At 58.2% G+C, this 13,138-nt stretch overlaps 1 long non-coding RNA gene across 5 annotated transcripts; it reads left to right on the forward strand.

The window, feature by feature from the left end:
* The first annotated feature begins 2,468 nt into the window (after positions 1–2,468).
* LOC144372362 (uncharacterized) lies at positions 2,469–6,939 on the forward strand. 5 transcript variants are annotated; one of them, XR_013432381.1, is made up of 5 exons: positions 3,228–3,381; positions 3,519–3,647; positions 5,150–5,292; positions 5,402–5,637; positions 6,352–6,939. It is a non-coding gene; the product is annotated as an uncharacterized LOC144372362 (long non-coding RNA). The 5 variants fall into 5 exon arrangements; XR_013432380.1 differs by lacking the exon at positions 3,228–3,381 and adding an exon at positions 2,469–2,493 and having other exon boundaries at positions 5,150–5,637; XR_013432379.1 differs by lacking the exon at positions 3,228–3,381 and adding an exon at positions 2,582–3,015 and having other exon boundaries at positions 5,150–5,637.
* Positions 6,940–13,138: the final 6,199 nt, after the last annotated feature.

Genomic DNA, 13,138 nt, shown 5'->3' on the forward strand with positions numbered 1-13,138 from the left:
GCTGTGAGCCAACAAACCTTTCTCCTTTAAGTTGGTTTTCTCCCATATTTTTGTCACAGTCATGGAAATGTGATGGCACACTCAGCAAGTTATTTTGTAGTCATCAACACACTGATCCTAGAGTTTAGCTGGAGAGGCAAAAGGGACACAGTCTGAGGACTGTCCATACCTAGCTCCAAGGTTGACCATAAAGCTACAAGACGGTGTGGGATTGGAAAAACAAAAGACAAATGATAAATGGAACAGAATAGAGAGTCCACAGTGGACCCCCCATAGATACAGTTAGCTCATCTTTGACAAAAGGGTAGAGTTGAAATAGGAGCAAAGATTGTCTTTTCAAAATGGTGCTGGCACAGCTGGATGTGAACACAGACCTTCCCCCCACAGAAATCAACCCCAAATGGATCAGGGGTCGAGGTGTGCAATGTAAAACTACAGAATTCCCCGCAGATAACAGGAGGAGACCCAGGTGACTTGGGTCTGGTGGTAACTTTTTAAACAGCAATATCGAAGGTACGATCCGTGGAAGAGAGAACCGATAAGCTGACTTCATCAAGATTAAAAACCTGTGCAAGATTAAAAACATGTCAAAAAACGAGAAAACCATCTATAGACCGGGAGAAAATGTTTGCAAAAAAATGCATCTGATAAAAGACCGTTACCCACGTCGTGCCCAGGACTCTAATTCAGCAGTAAGAAAATGAGGAGAGAACAAGAAAACCTCACAACGCCTCGCCAGACATGCAGGGCACCAGGGAAGTGCCGATGCGATGCCAGCACAGCCCCATCAGGGCGACCAGATCCAAGACACCGCCGCTCCAGGGCCAGCGAGGATGTGGAGCGGCAGGACCCTCACGCACTGCAGGAGAGAGTGGGAAAGGGGTGGACCCTTGCGTCAGCAGGTACCAATCACAAGGCCAGGAGCAGGGCCTGGGAGGCTCACCCTCTGCTCAGCTCAGGCTGGGCCAGTGGACCTGGGTTCCTGGGTCATGGCTGAGCCCAGCTACGCAGACCCTGTGCCCAGACCTGCGGGAGGGGAATGAGAACCCACTGAGGGATGAGAAACCTCCCAAGGGCGTACGTGGTCTGTGAGTGAACAGCTGCAGCAGTGATCTGTACCCGGGAGCCCCTTTCAGCCTCTGTGCTTGGGGTGTGGAGACGGTGGCTGGATGTCTCACCAGGGAGCTCCCATCGGTAGCACCGCTAAAGACCGTCACTGGGTCTAGACGTTGGGCAGCTATCATCAGCGTTTGTTGCTATTACTAAATACTTGAGGCGGGCTGCTGATAAAAGGAGATTGTTCAGCTCACAGTTTTGGAGGTTCAAATGGGGTTCCTGCGTGGGCCCAGCTCTGGGAGGGCCTTCTTGGCTGTGCCACCTCTTGGCAATGGCAATGGCGGAGCCATCACATCTGGAAATGGGAGGCCTGGGAGGCTGGGTAGGGCCAGGCACAGGCTTCTACCAGTAACCTGGTCTCGCAAGGGTCGGGCACACCACAGCGACCTGAGGACCCCCCACCAGTTCCACATCCACCCGGGTGGCCACCCCATCCAACCCCAGCAGGCAGGTTTCACAGGTGATGATACGGGAAGAGCAGACCAGGAGAACAGCAGTGGGCGCGGTGTGAGGGCCGCTACGGCCCCTCAGCATGTGCAGCCCTGACCCCACGCAGGGGTGAAGCAGGTGGGGCTCTGGGGGTGGCTCACGAGTCTCACAGGAGGGCTCAGCACCCTGATAAAAGAGGCCCAAGAGACCCTCGTCCTTGCACCATGTGAGGAGGCAGCGGGAGCCGGAGGAAGAAGAAAGGGGGCCGCTTGCATGTGGGGTGGACGCGGAGGGCCCCGTGGGGAAAGCCAGGAGGTGCCGGAGGGGAAAGAGGGTGCCCTGGGGTGCAGGGCCCCTGCACAGGCCATACGGTGTCCAGAGGCAAGACTGGGTGCCAGGGCAGGGGAGCCAAGGCAGCTGGACTGGGGGAAGTGGTCACCCTGCTGCTGAGCTGCCCTCTGGAAAGCAGGACCACCTCATTGTGCTTTGGGTCTTCAACCCTCTCGGCTGATGGACTGACGACGGCTGTGCACGGTTGGCAAGGAGAGGCCTGGCTCTCGGGAGCTGAGGTGGCTCCCTGTCTCCATGGGACCTGGGTTCTCGACTCTTTCACGGGAGTAGAAGATGCCGGCCCGAGACGTTCCGAGGCAGTGGGCCATCCCCCACCGTGAGCCTCCTCTGCGGGTCCGTGGAGGGCACCCACCACCCTCGGTCTCCGTTGTCCTGACGAAAGCAGGGCTTGCCTTTCCCCAGGCCCCGGGGCCAGCGCAGGGCAGGTGGCAGGCAGCCCGCAGCCCCCACCCCTGCACCCGGGCTCCTGGTGCTCCCTCCTTCCCTGTGCAGCGGCCGATGATACTTGACTAGTTGCCAAACATTCTATTTTGGTCTCTGAGCTCATGTGACTGAGCCGTGACAAGGAGGCTGTCTTTCACACCAGCCGAGTCACGGGTAAGGCTCTGATGTGGGTATTTTTGGTGTGGGTCAGAACTGTGCTGTTTCTAAATGTTCTCTTTCTCCTCCCCTAAAACCAGCAGGAGGCTCAGAGGGGAGGCAGCTGAACTTCGGAAAGGGGGTCACAGAGGAGCCTGAGGCAGGGTCTGGGGGCCCCCTGCAGGGTCGGGGCGTCCCGGCTTCCCTCCAGCCCTCCTCCAACACGGGCTCCCCACACACTGACTTTGTGAGCTAAGCGTTCCTCATGCCGCAGTCCCTGGTCTTCTAAGTGACATTGATTGAGAAACCTGAATGGGCGGCCGTGTTTATGAAGGACACTCAGCACTGACCGGGCACTGAGGTTGGGGCTTGCATATTGAGGAGGAGCATCCTGGATAATTAACCTCTGAGGCCTGGGGACCCCAAAATAGTCGGCAGGGAGGCCTCCAGGAAGAGCAGCGAAGTCAATGCGGTCAATTATTTGTCATTTACAATTTAAATAAACCCCCGTGATCCCATTAACATCTCAGTCAGAATCGGGTAAGCCGCTGTGTGAGGTGTGAGGTGTGCAGTTGTTTTTCTGGGACCAGGCCAGCTTCTTCCTGGACTTCACCCAGAAGGACTGGGAGGACTGGGGCTTCTCAGCTGTGGGCTGTGTCCGGAGTGGACTGGACCCAGGAAAGGAATCCAGGAAGTGAGGGTGGAGCGGGGGGTGCCAGGGGGTGCAGACAGGGAGGAGGCGGCTCAGGGGGGCAGCTGCAGGGCAGATGGGGCAGCAAGTGAGGAGGAGGGTGTTAGAGGACCCCCCTCCCCCCAGCCGGCCAAGCACAGGCCCCAGCAGGAGCGCGTAGGACTCTCCTTTTACCACAGTCCAACCTCCACCTTCTGTCACCTGCCTGGAGTAAGGTGATGAGCCCTGAAGGTGCACTTTGGGCAGGGCGTGGTGAGAGAGGAGTGGCCCCTCATGGGCCACTGATCGGCTTGGGCTGTCCAGGGAAAACTTTCTGAAAAGTCTCATGTACTTTTTTTTCATTTTTTTTCAGTATTATTTTCAAAGGACCAGCTGGCAGTTGACAGCTATTGAAAGGAGAAAAGATGATTACCAAATCAAAGTGGGACGTCAGCTGTGTGCTGTGGGGACCGGAAGAAGGAATCGGAGCCTTTCCACCTCTGTGAGTTGGGATTCCACCCCTCTGTGTGTGTGCATATGGGCGTGTGCATCCGTGTGTGTACGTGTGGGTGTGTGCGTGTGCTCTGGGGACCCACAGCCTCAGGGGTCGAGGAAGGCCTGTTCACACAGAGAGGCTGCTGAGAGAGGCCCCCGCATGGACCCCCTGGGTAGTTTGCACCCCGAGAGGAAAGCCCTGGACAGCGTTTGTGAGTGCTGATGGGGCCACCCACTGTGCCTCCTGCCCCACCGCCTCTTGGCTGAGCATGTGAGGTCTCAGCTCCATCTGTGGCATCTCCTGACCTCGCATCCAGCTTAGCAGCAGCCTGTGCTCCAGGCAGACCTTCACCCAGCCCGACCTCAAGAGCTTGATAAGCTCTCCATTATTGGACTTCCGGAGCTCTCTTCTGGTGGAGAGGGAAGAGAGAGGCTTTCCCCACACAGGGGCCTCTGCTCCCCAACACCTGGGCTATATTTCTCCCAGGAAGGCTGTGGGACCAGAAGACACCCCTTCAAGTCCACCAAGAGTTGGCAAGAAAGACCCTTGATCACCAAGGGACATAGGGGACTCCCCTCCAGGCTCCCCTGGCCTTCCATCAGGAGTCTGACCTCTTTGTCAGGAGTCAGGACTTTTCCAAAGCCTTGCTCTCGTTCTCCATGGTGAGAGTCAGAGATGGCCCAGTAGCTTGGTGCTGACACCCAGGTGTCCCCAGGAGAGTCCTTCCCGGCCTGCCTCCGGGTCACACAGCATGGGGCCAGCTCTGATGGTGCTGGATCTTCCACCTGGGGATGCCCTTGGGTAGCTGGAGATGACCGTGGACTTCCTGGATGGCTACCCAGGAGGGCTACCCCATGCACACTCACAGAATTCTGCAGCTAAGTCAGTGGCACCGTTGGGCCATCCAGGGCTGGGCTGCCCAGTAGAACTTCCTGTGGTGTGGAACCACCTAGGTGGCCACTGTCCAACATGGTGGCACCAGCCACACATGGTTGTGAACACTTGAAGTACAGCCAGTGCAGGTGACCAAAGGCACCCCGAGAAGTCCACTTGGGGAGTCACAGCACATCTGTTAGGACCACAGCATCACGGAGCCTTGTGGCTCCTGGGTGCAGGACACACCCTCTTGTGAGAATTTGTTAGACAACCACCCCCCAGAGAGGGCCAAGCACAGGCCCCAGCAGGAGCGCTGGCGACTCTCCTCTTTCCACAGTCTGTCACCTGCCTGGAGTGAGGTGCTGAGCCCCCTGAAGGCACACTTCGGGAAGGGGGTGGTGAGAGAGGAGTGGCACTCATGGGCCCACGGGGAGCCCTCGGCTCTAGCTGACCACACAGCTAGAGAGGGGTGGGCTTGGGGGCAGCAGGTGTAGCATGGAATGTTCTGGACGAGCTTTGGTCATGGCGAGAAGGAGGCCAGAAGGAGAAAGCAGTCAGGGTGGGTCCCAGGCCGGGGCAGCTGGCACTGGGAGGTGATGGGGAAGGCCACCACCCTCTCCTCCTCCTCCCAGGCACCCACCTGCAGCCCCAGAGCCACCAGATCACGTGGCCTTTCCAGCGTCGGCAGGGGATGGCCTCTTCTGAAGCCAGTCGACTGCCCAGCCTTGCTGTTGGCACTGAGTTCCAGGCTGTACCGGTGACCTGCCCAGCCCAGGTGCAAAGCCATGACCAGCTGGTGGCTCCAGGTGGCCTGCTGGTGGCTGGGCAGGAGGGGCTTCTAGCTGGGGGAGCGAGGAAGCCAAAGCCAACCCCAGCCTTCTCAGAGGCAGGTCCACTTGGAGAGGCCAGGAGCGGCCCCCAGCCCCAGTGAAGGGGAGCACCGCAGCCTGGATCAGGTGGCTTGTGGGCAGCTTGACTCGCATGGTCAACACAGCAAGCCCACAGGGACAAGGACACCAAGGCCCAGGAGGCTCAAGGGAAGGTGGGGCTCACAGCCTCACTCCTGGGACAGAGGATCCAGGCTCCGACCAGGCTCCAGCCCACACAGCCAGTGACCCAGGTGAGTCCCTAACCTCACCGTGCCTCAGTTTCCACGGCTGTAAATTGCTCAAGCCTGGGCCTCGTCAGACCCTGGGGATGGCCCTCCTGGGCCGGACCAGCCTTCCCGGGTCAGTCTAAGCACAGGCGCTCAGGCGGCTGCTCCACAGCACAGCAGGGAAGATCCGCTGCCCAAGGGCCTTGACCCAGAGGGGGCTGTCCCTCCTCTCTCCCCAAGGGCAGGGTCGAGGCCAAGGGGCTGGGCACGGGGCTTCCAGCCTCCTGTTTGAGGTCACCAGCTGAGTCAGTGGGTGTTCACCAACTTCATCTGGACCCCAGGTAACATCCTTGTTCAGAGAAGAAAAGTCAGGAGCCATGAGGGAGGAGGGACCCCCCTCCAGGCCAGAACCCCAGTGCTCTCAGGGGCCAAAGCCAAAACGCATCCAGGAGAGCCCTGCCTGCCAACCAGAAGGCCCAGGGGACTGTCCACGGGAGTCCTGGCTTCTCCGAGTGGAAGGGGGTTCTCCCTACAGGGGCGTGGGGCAAAGTGCCTGCTGTCCCCTCCCACTGCGTGTTCAAGTCCTGGGGCCTGGTGACCAGGGTGAGCCATCACGTCAGTTGGAGTTCTTCCTGGGATCTGGCCTGTGGTAGGGACTGAGCTGCATTCCCCCAAAGTCCACCATTGACGTCCTCGCCCGCCCCTGCCGCTTCCGAATGTTCCTCTGTTTGGAAATAGGGTCCTCACAGATGTCACTGACCAGGACAAGGTCACAGAGGAGTGATGCAGACTTCCTTCCTCAAAGGCTCACGGAACACAGCCCGTCACCCAGGAGAAGCCGGGGGAAGACCAAGGCGAGGCCAGGCTGCTTGTTCCTCCAGCCAGGCATCCTGGGGACTGCAGCCAACCGCCAGAAGCTGGGAGAGAAGCTGGGAGAGAAGCCGGGACGCGCTCTCCTCCCACCGAGGGAATGCACGCTGCTGACACCTCCGCTCACACCTCTGCCCTCCAGACGGTGAGAGCAGACACTGCCTGTGAGCCACCATCTGGCATGGAGCAGGCACAGCTTCCTGCAGCTCAGGCAGAGCCAAAGCTCCAGGGCCCGGGGGCCGCCAGGGACAGTTGTGCAGCTCAAGCTGGAGCACTGAGCAGCCAGCTGTGCTGAGGGGGAGCCCGGGCACCCTGGTGGCCCCCAAATCCTGTCCCCTTCCCCACAGCTCCAGGGACCAGCCCTGCCCTCCCCTGGACTCCCTCATGTCCGGCCAGCTCCCTTCTCCATCTGCTGGGCGTGGGCACCCTCTGAGGGTGGAAGTGGCAGGGAACAGCAGGAGCTCACTGTGGGAGCATTTTGATGAGGCTCATCTTCAGCGATGGACTCCTGAAGGCCAGGGCAGGCTCCCAGAGCTGAGCACTTTCCCGGGGTTTCTGGCCCCAGGCAGCCCCTGAGACGTCCACCAGGGCAGACACACTGCCGTGTCCTGTCCCCAGGCCACTCCCGTTTCCTCCTGGGCAGAAGCTCTGCAGCTAGGGCACAGGACTGCACCCCGGTGGAATGGACGTGGACCCAGGTCTGCCTGGGAACACCACAGGTGGCCTCTGTCCCTGGATGGTGACATTCCTGCTGTGCAGTTGGTGGAAGAAGGAAAATGGAAGCCTCTGGGCCTTAGACCACACGATGGTGATGCTGAAACGGCAGACCCTGGACCCGGCCTTGACTGCTGGCTCCTGGGTCGTGACGCGCCTGTCCTGGGTGCTCCCCCAGTGGGTCTCCCTGAGGAGTGAGAGCCTCCCAGCCTCCAGGTGCACAAAGGGGACAGGCCTGCCCTGAGGGAGCTGCTGGGATGCTCTCCATGGTCCTGACCTACGGGCAAGGGAGAGCCCACAGCAGACCCTAAGGAGGGGCAGGAGGAAAAAAGGAAGTCACCTCCCTCATCACCCCGAGTCCTGTTCTGCAGCTCCCCACCCCAAGCCTGGCCCGGCAGTTCTGGGGAACCTGGCCCCCGGGGTGCAGAGCCCACCACTCCACCTCGCAACCCTGGAGTGAGTCTGTTAGAACTCTCAGCCATGCAGAAGTGACACTGAGGTGGTGACCGTGCCTGCTACGTCATCTTTCTTGGTCACCTAGGAGCAGCCTGAGCCATGGCTTCCCCCTCTGGCTGGGGAGGCTCCTGGTCTTCCATGGTGGGGAGATGGACCACAGTGCTGCCCAGCAGGAACACTTCAGGGGTCCAGCTCTTGGTGCCAGCAGGACCTGGGAGTCACCTGAAGGGTGGGAGGTTTTCAGAAGACACACACCCGCTCCTTCACCCCTGTAGGGATGCCCCGGCAAACATGGCAGAGTGGGTGGCTTAGGTGACAGAAGGTATTGTCCCATGGCTCTGGAGACAAGGAGTCCAAGACAAAGGGCCAGCAGGCAACAGCTCTAGGGATCGTCTGGCCCAGGCCCCTCCCCATCTCCTGGTGGTGACTGGTGATTTGGTAGCAGAACCCTCACCCCCACCTCTGCCCTTGGCTTCACACAGCCTGGTCCCTGCATGGGTCTGGGTCCAAATTCCCCTTTTCATAAGGACAGTCACATGGAATGAAGGCCCACCCTGATGACTTCAATTCAGCTTGACTTCCTCTCCAGGGAAGGTTATGGGAGGTCAGGAACAACCTGTCTTACTGGGGACACCCTCCCACCCACCCCCAACTTAGGAACAAGTGGATGGTTTGGCAGGAAAATACGAGTCAGAGAGAAAGAACAGAACGGGAGCACTGGCAGCTGGGGGGGTCCACCAGGATCCTGACTTAGAGCCACAGCCAAGGTGGGGCCCAAGTTGAACACGCCCCCAGGCCCCTGGATAACCCACAGCCTGATGGCCTCACTGGTGGTCAGGCAGGTGCAGGGACAGCAGCCGCCTGGCCCTTGGAGAATCCCTGACCCTGGGGCTCCTGCTGGCAGCCCTCAAGACCCACCTGCCCCTCCTCCACTCGCTCCTCCCCCCCAGCCCCCAGCCACCCAGCAAGGCCGGGACAGGGAGGGGCGCCTCAGCTTGGAGAGGAGCCTGGTCCCCCCGCCCCCCACACATCTGAGCACAGCACCATAAATTGGGAGCCCATGACAGATGGGTAAAGCCGTGCAGCTCAAAATAAATGACACCATAATGTCTGTTCAGAGACTGAGTGACAGAAACGTGCTCTCAAGTCCCCCGCGGGGCCCTGCCTCCTGCCCACTGGCCTTGACCCCCACCTACCGACCAGCGTGCCTGAGTAGGCACCTGCTGAATACTGTTGGACGACACAGGCGGATCAGAGGCCAGTCTGGCCTTGAAATTAAACATTCTTTTCTTATGTTTCATAATTAAAACGTTTTTGGTTTTATGAACCTGAGTATGAATGGTAACAAGTGTGTGAATAAATTTTTTAAAATGAATTCTGTGAAGAGGCATCTCAAGGGACTGAGGCCAGCTGCGCAGTCTGAGGGAAGAGTCCTCCGTGGCCACCTCGCTTCACAGGCCAGCTACAAAGCAGGGGTCCCTGGGCACCCTCACTGCAGACCCCTGGCTGAAGATGTGAAAGTGTTTCCAAAAGTACTATCATGTAACTCCCCAGAACACTCAAAGCACAGGACAGCAACGCCTGCATTTAGGGTTTTGTGACAGCAAGAAATACCGTCTAGAAGCACTTGGGGGAGAGGTGGTGGAGAGGGAGGGTGGGAGAGTGCCCAGTGCGAAGCCCTGTGTCCCCCGGCCTTCTCGCCCCAGTACCAAGGTGTGACCCTCCACACCAGTGCCACCCATCGGGGAAGCCTGAGCATCACAGAGTTCCCGAGCACTCAATGGGCTGGTCACCAGCCACGTGGCCACTCTGACTCCTGCCGTTCCCCTCCAGGAAGTCAGCTGAAGCCCCTGTCCCCTACCCCCAGCCTCCATCCTGGTCTTTCTGGCCTGACCAGCGGCCTTCCTGAGTCTTGTCATCAGCATGGAGTAGCCAGGGGCCTGCCACAGGTCAGGCTGTCAGCACAGGACATGACAAGGGGCCGAGGCCACTTCCCAGGACTAGGACAATGGGCAGACCTGTGTTCAGGTGGGTCGCAGTCTTCGCGACACTGTGACCTCAGCTTGCGATCCCAGTGTGAAGGGTGCGTGTGTTCTGGACACCTAAGGAGACGCGTGGGAGAATTTGTGGCAGAGTTATTGGACATCATGGAGGTGTGGACATGGGTGACCACACACGGCTGCCCGAGACATTTTGTCTCCAACAGTCTCCTTCGACAGAGAGCTACCCCCGCAGCGTCGGGCCTCTCAGTCCCGGTGAGTGGCAGCCGCAGGCTGCAGGGAGGAGCGAGCCTCGTGACGACCCCTTCCCTTCAGAATCCAGGGTCGGTTATCAAACATTGCTCCCGATGAGAGCTCCTCCTCCCCAGCCTTGTGCAGGAACCTGAAGACTCGCAAATCCATTTTTAAATATTCAAAAGGCTCTGTTATCTACCTAAGTAGATGGGCTGAAGAGCCAGGAGCCGTTGCTGAACAATTAAAACTCGCTCAGCAGGGGTTACAGGTTGAATTGTGCCCCCCCCAATTCTTAGGCTGAGTTTCCGACCCCCAGGCCCTGCTGCGTGTAGGGTCATGTAGAGGAGATTAGTTTAGGCGAGGTCATGTGGACTAGGGTGGTCCCACCAGTCGGCGTGGAGCCCTTATCAGAAGAGGAGACCAGGACCCAGGCTCACGGAGGGACGGCCCTGGGGTTCAGGGTGAGCCCCTGTCTGTGGCTGAGGAGAGAGGCCCAGGGATGAAGCACCCCCCACATCCTGGACTTGGCCTCCAGGTGGTAGGAAGCAAACGGTACTGCCCAGGCCGCCCCCCAGTGTGCCAGGGCAGCGGGGTCAGGGGCACTGGCCTCGGGTGGAGGGAAAACACGTCCCACAAACACACCGTGCCCTGTTGGCACGAACCTGGCTTCTCCCAGAGAGATTGGCAGAAAGAGCACTGAGCCCCCATCCAGGGTGAGCCCCCAGAGGCCCTGGCCCGACCATCTCTGCTCCACCTGTTGATTTAGGAGTTGGGGCATCACTCACCCGAGTTCTGCCCGCAGCCTCATCTTGGCATTTTGACCAATGCCAACTCCGGGGTGTACCTGGGCAGCCCACCCCACCCCAAGTCCTGGAGGCCATGATGAAATCACTACACCCAGCCCAGGGACCACCCAGAGAAGAGGGTTCTGAAAAGTGGGAAAAGAGAGGAATTGACCATCCGTCACTTGGAGAATCAGGCACCGAGGTGATCGCGTCCATTCCAAGGATCATTATTTCAACTGACCGTGTGTTTCCAGCCCTCAAACAGGGAGGAAAGGATGCTACTGGTTGGGAATGGGTAGATGCCAGGGTTTCTAGGCAGCCCACAGGGCACAGGACAGACCCCCACGACAGAGATCCAACCCCGAGTGTGGACAGTGCCGAGGCCGAGAGCCCTGCTTACTCCAGACCATCAACACAACCACAGGTCACCTCCAGCATGTACCCTAGCCCCACAATTCATCCCCAAACCATAGTCACCACCATCATTACTGTCACCACCGTCACTATCACCATTGTCATCATCACCAACATCACTGTCACCACCATCATCATTACCACCACCACCATCATTATCACTGTCACCACCAGCATCACCATCATCATCTTATCACGATAAACATCACCGCCATCATCACTGTCAGCATCGTCATCATCACCATCATCATCACCATCACCACCATCATCATCACTGTCAACATCAGCATCACCATCACTATCATCACCATCATTGCCATCAATGTCACCACCATCATCACTGTCACCACCATCATCATCACCACCATCACCACAACCATCATTACCACTACCACCATCATCATTACTGTCACTACCAGCATCACCATCATCACCATTATCACCATAAACATCACCGCCATCATCAGTGTCACCACCGTCATCATCACCATCACCAATATCATCATCACTGTCACCACCAGCATCATCACTGTCACCACCAGCATCACCATCATCACCTTACCACCATAAACATCACCACCATCATCACTGTCACCATCACCACCATCACCACCATCATCATCACCACCATCACCAGCATCATCACTGTCACCACCAGCATCACCATCATCACCTTATCACCATAAACATCACCGCCATCATCAGTGTCACCACCGTCATCATCACCATCACCACCATCATCATCACTGTCACCACCAGCATCATCACTGTCACTACCAGCAATACCATCATCACCTTACCACCATAAACATCACCGCCATCATCACTATCACCATCACCACCATTACCACCATCATCATCACCACCACCACCAGCATCATCACTGTCACCACCAGCATCACCATAATCACCTTACCACCATAAACATCACCGCCATCATCACTATCACCATCACCACCATCACCACCATCATCATCACCACCACCACCAGCATCATCACTGTCACCACCAGCATCACCATCATCACCTTATCACCATAAACATCACCGCCATCATCACTGTCACCATCACCACCATCATCATTACCATCACCACCAGCATCACCATAAACATCCCACCATCACCACCATGTCTCAAGGGGTGACCCTGCCCCAGACTCTGGGCTGGGTACTGCTTGAGTCAGCTTTTTTGCTGCTGGGACTAGGAGACCCGACCAGCCCAGCTGCAGAGGAGGAACAGTTCATTTGAGGGCTCATGGTTTCCGCGACCTCAATCCACGGATAGCAGGCTCCATTCCTCGGGGCTCCAGGTGAGGCTGCACATCATGGCAGAAGAGTGTGGTGGAGAGGAGTGGCTCCCATGGTGACCAGGACACAAGCAGAGAGGGGACCCACTCACCAGATAAAAGTCAGACACCCCCCAGCTGCAGCCCAGTGCCCGCCTCCTCCAGCCACACCCGCCAGCCTTCGGCGACCACTCAGCTCATCCCTCTCGGGGATGAGGTCACCGACTGGGGCAAGGCTCCCACAGCCCAGTGATGTCTCCTGAACCTTCTTGCGTTGTGTCACCCGTGAGCTTGGGAGGACACCTCAGATTCAAACCATAACAGGTGCTTTCCACACATCCCCCCATCGCATGTAACTCCCCCATTCCCGGCCACACACACACACACACGCACGCACACGCACACACACGCACACACATGCACACGCACACATGCACACACGCATGCACACGCACGCACACGCACACACACACATACACACACGCACACGCGCACACACAAGCACACAAACATGCACACGCACGCACACGCACACGCACGCACACGCACATACACACATGCACACACGCACACACACGCACCCCTCTGTGAGGAGGACATTGCTGCCCTGACTGCACAACCCACGTCCCACCAGCTCCGAGTGAACCTGCCTAAACTCTGCAATAGGCTTCCTGGCTGTCAGAGGACCTGTGGGACCTGAGGGTGAGTCACTGGCCTCCCTGTCCCCCAGCTTCCCCCCCTGTACGTGGGGACATAATGGCACCAGC

Source organism: Ictidomys tridecemlineatus (assembly GCF_052094955.1).
Source record: "Ictidomys tridecemlineatus isolate mIctTri1 chromosome 12 unlocalized genomic scaffold, mIctTri1.hap1 SUPER_12_unloc_7, whole genome shotgun sequence".
Taxonomy (NCBI): domain Eukaryota; kingdom Metazoa; phylum Chordata; class Mammalia; order Rodentia; family Sciuridae; genus Ictidomys; species Ictidomys tridecemlineatus.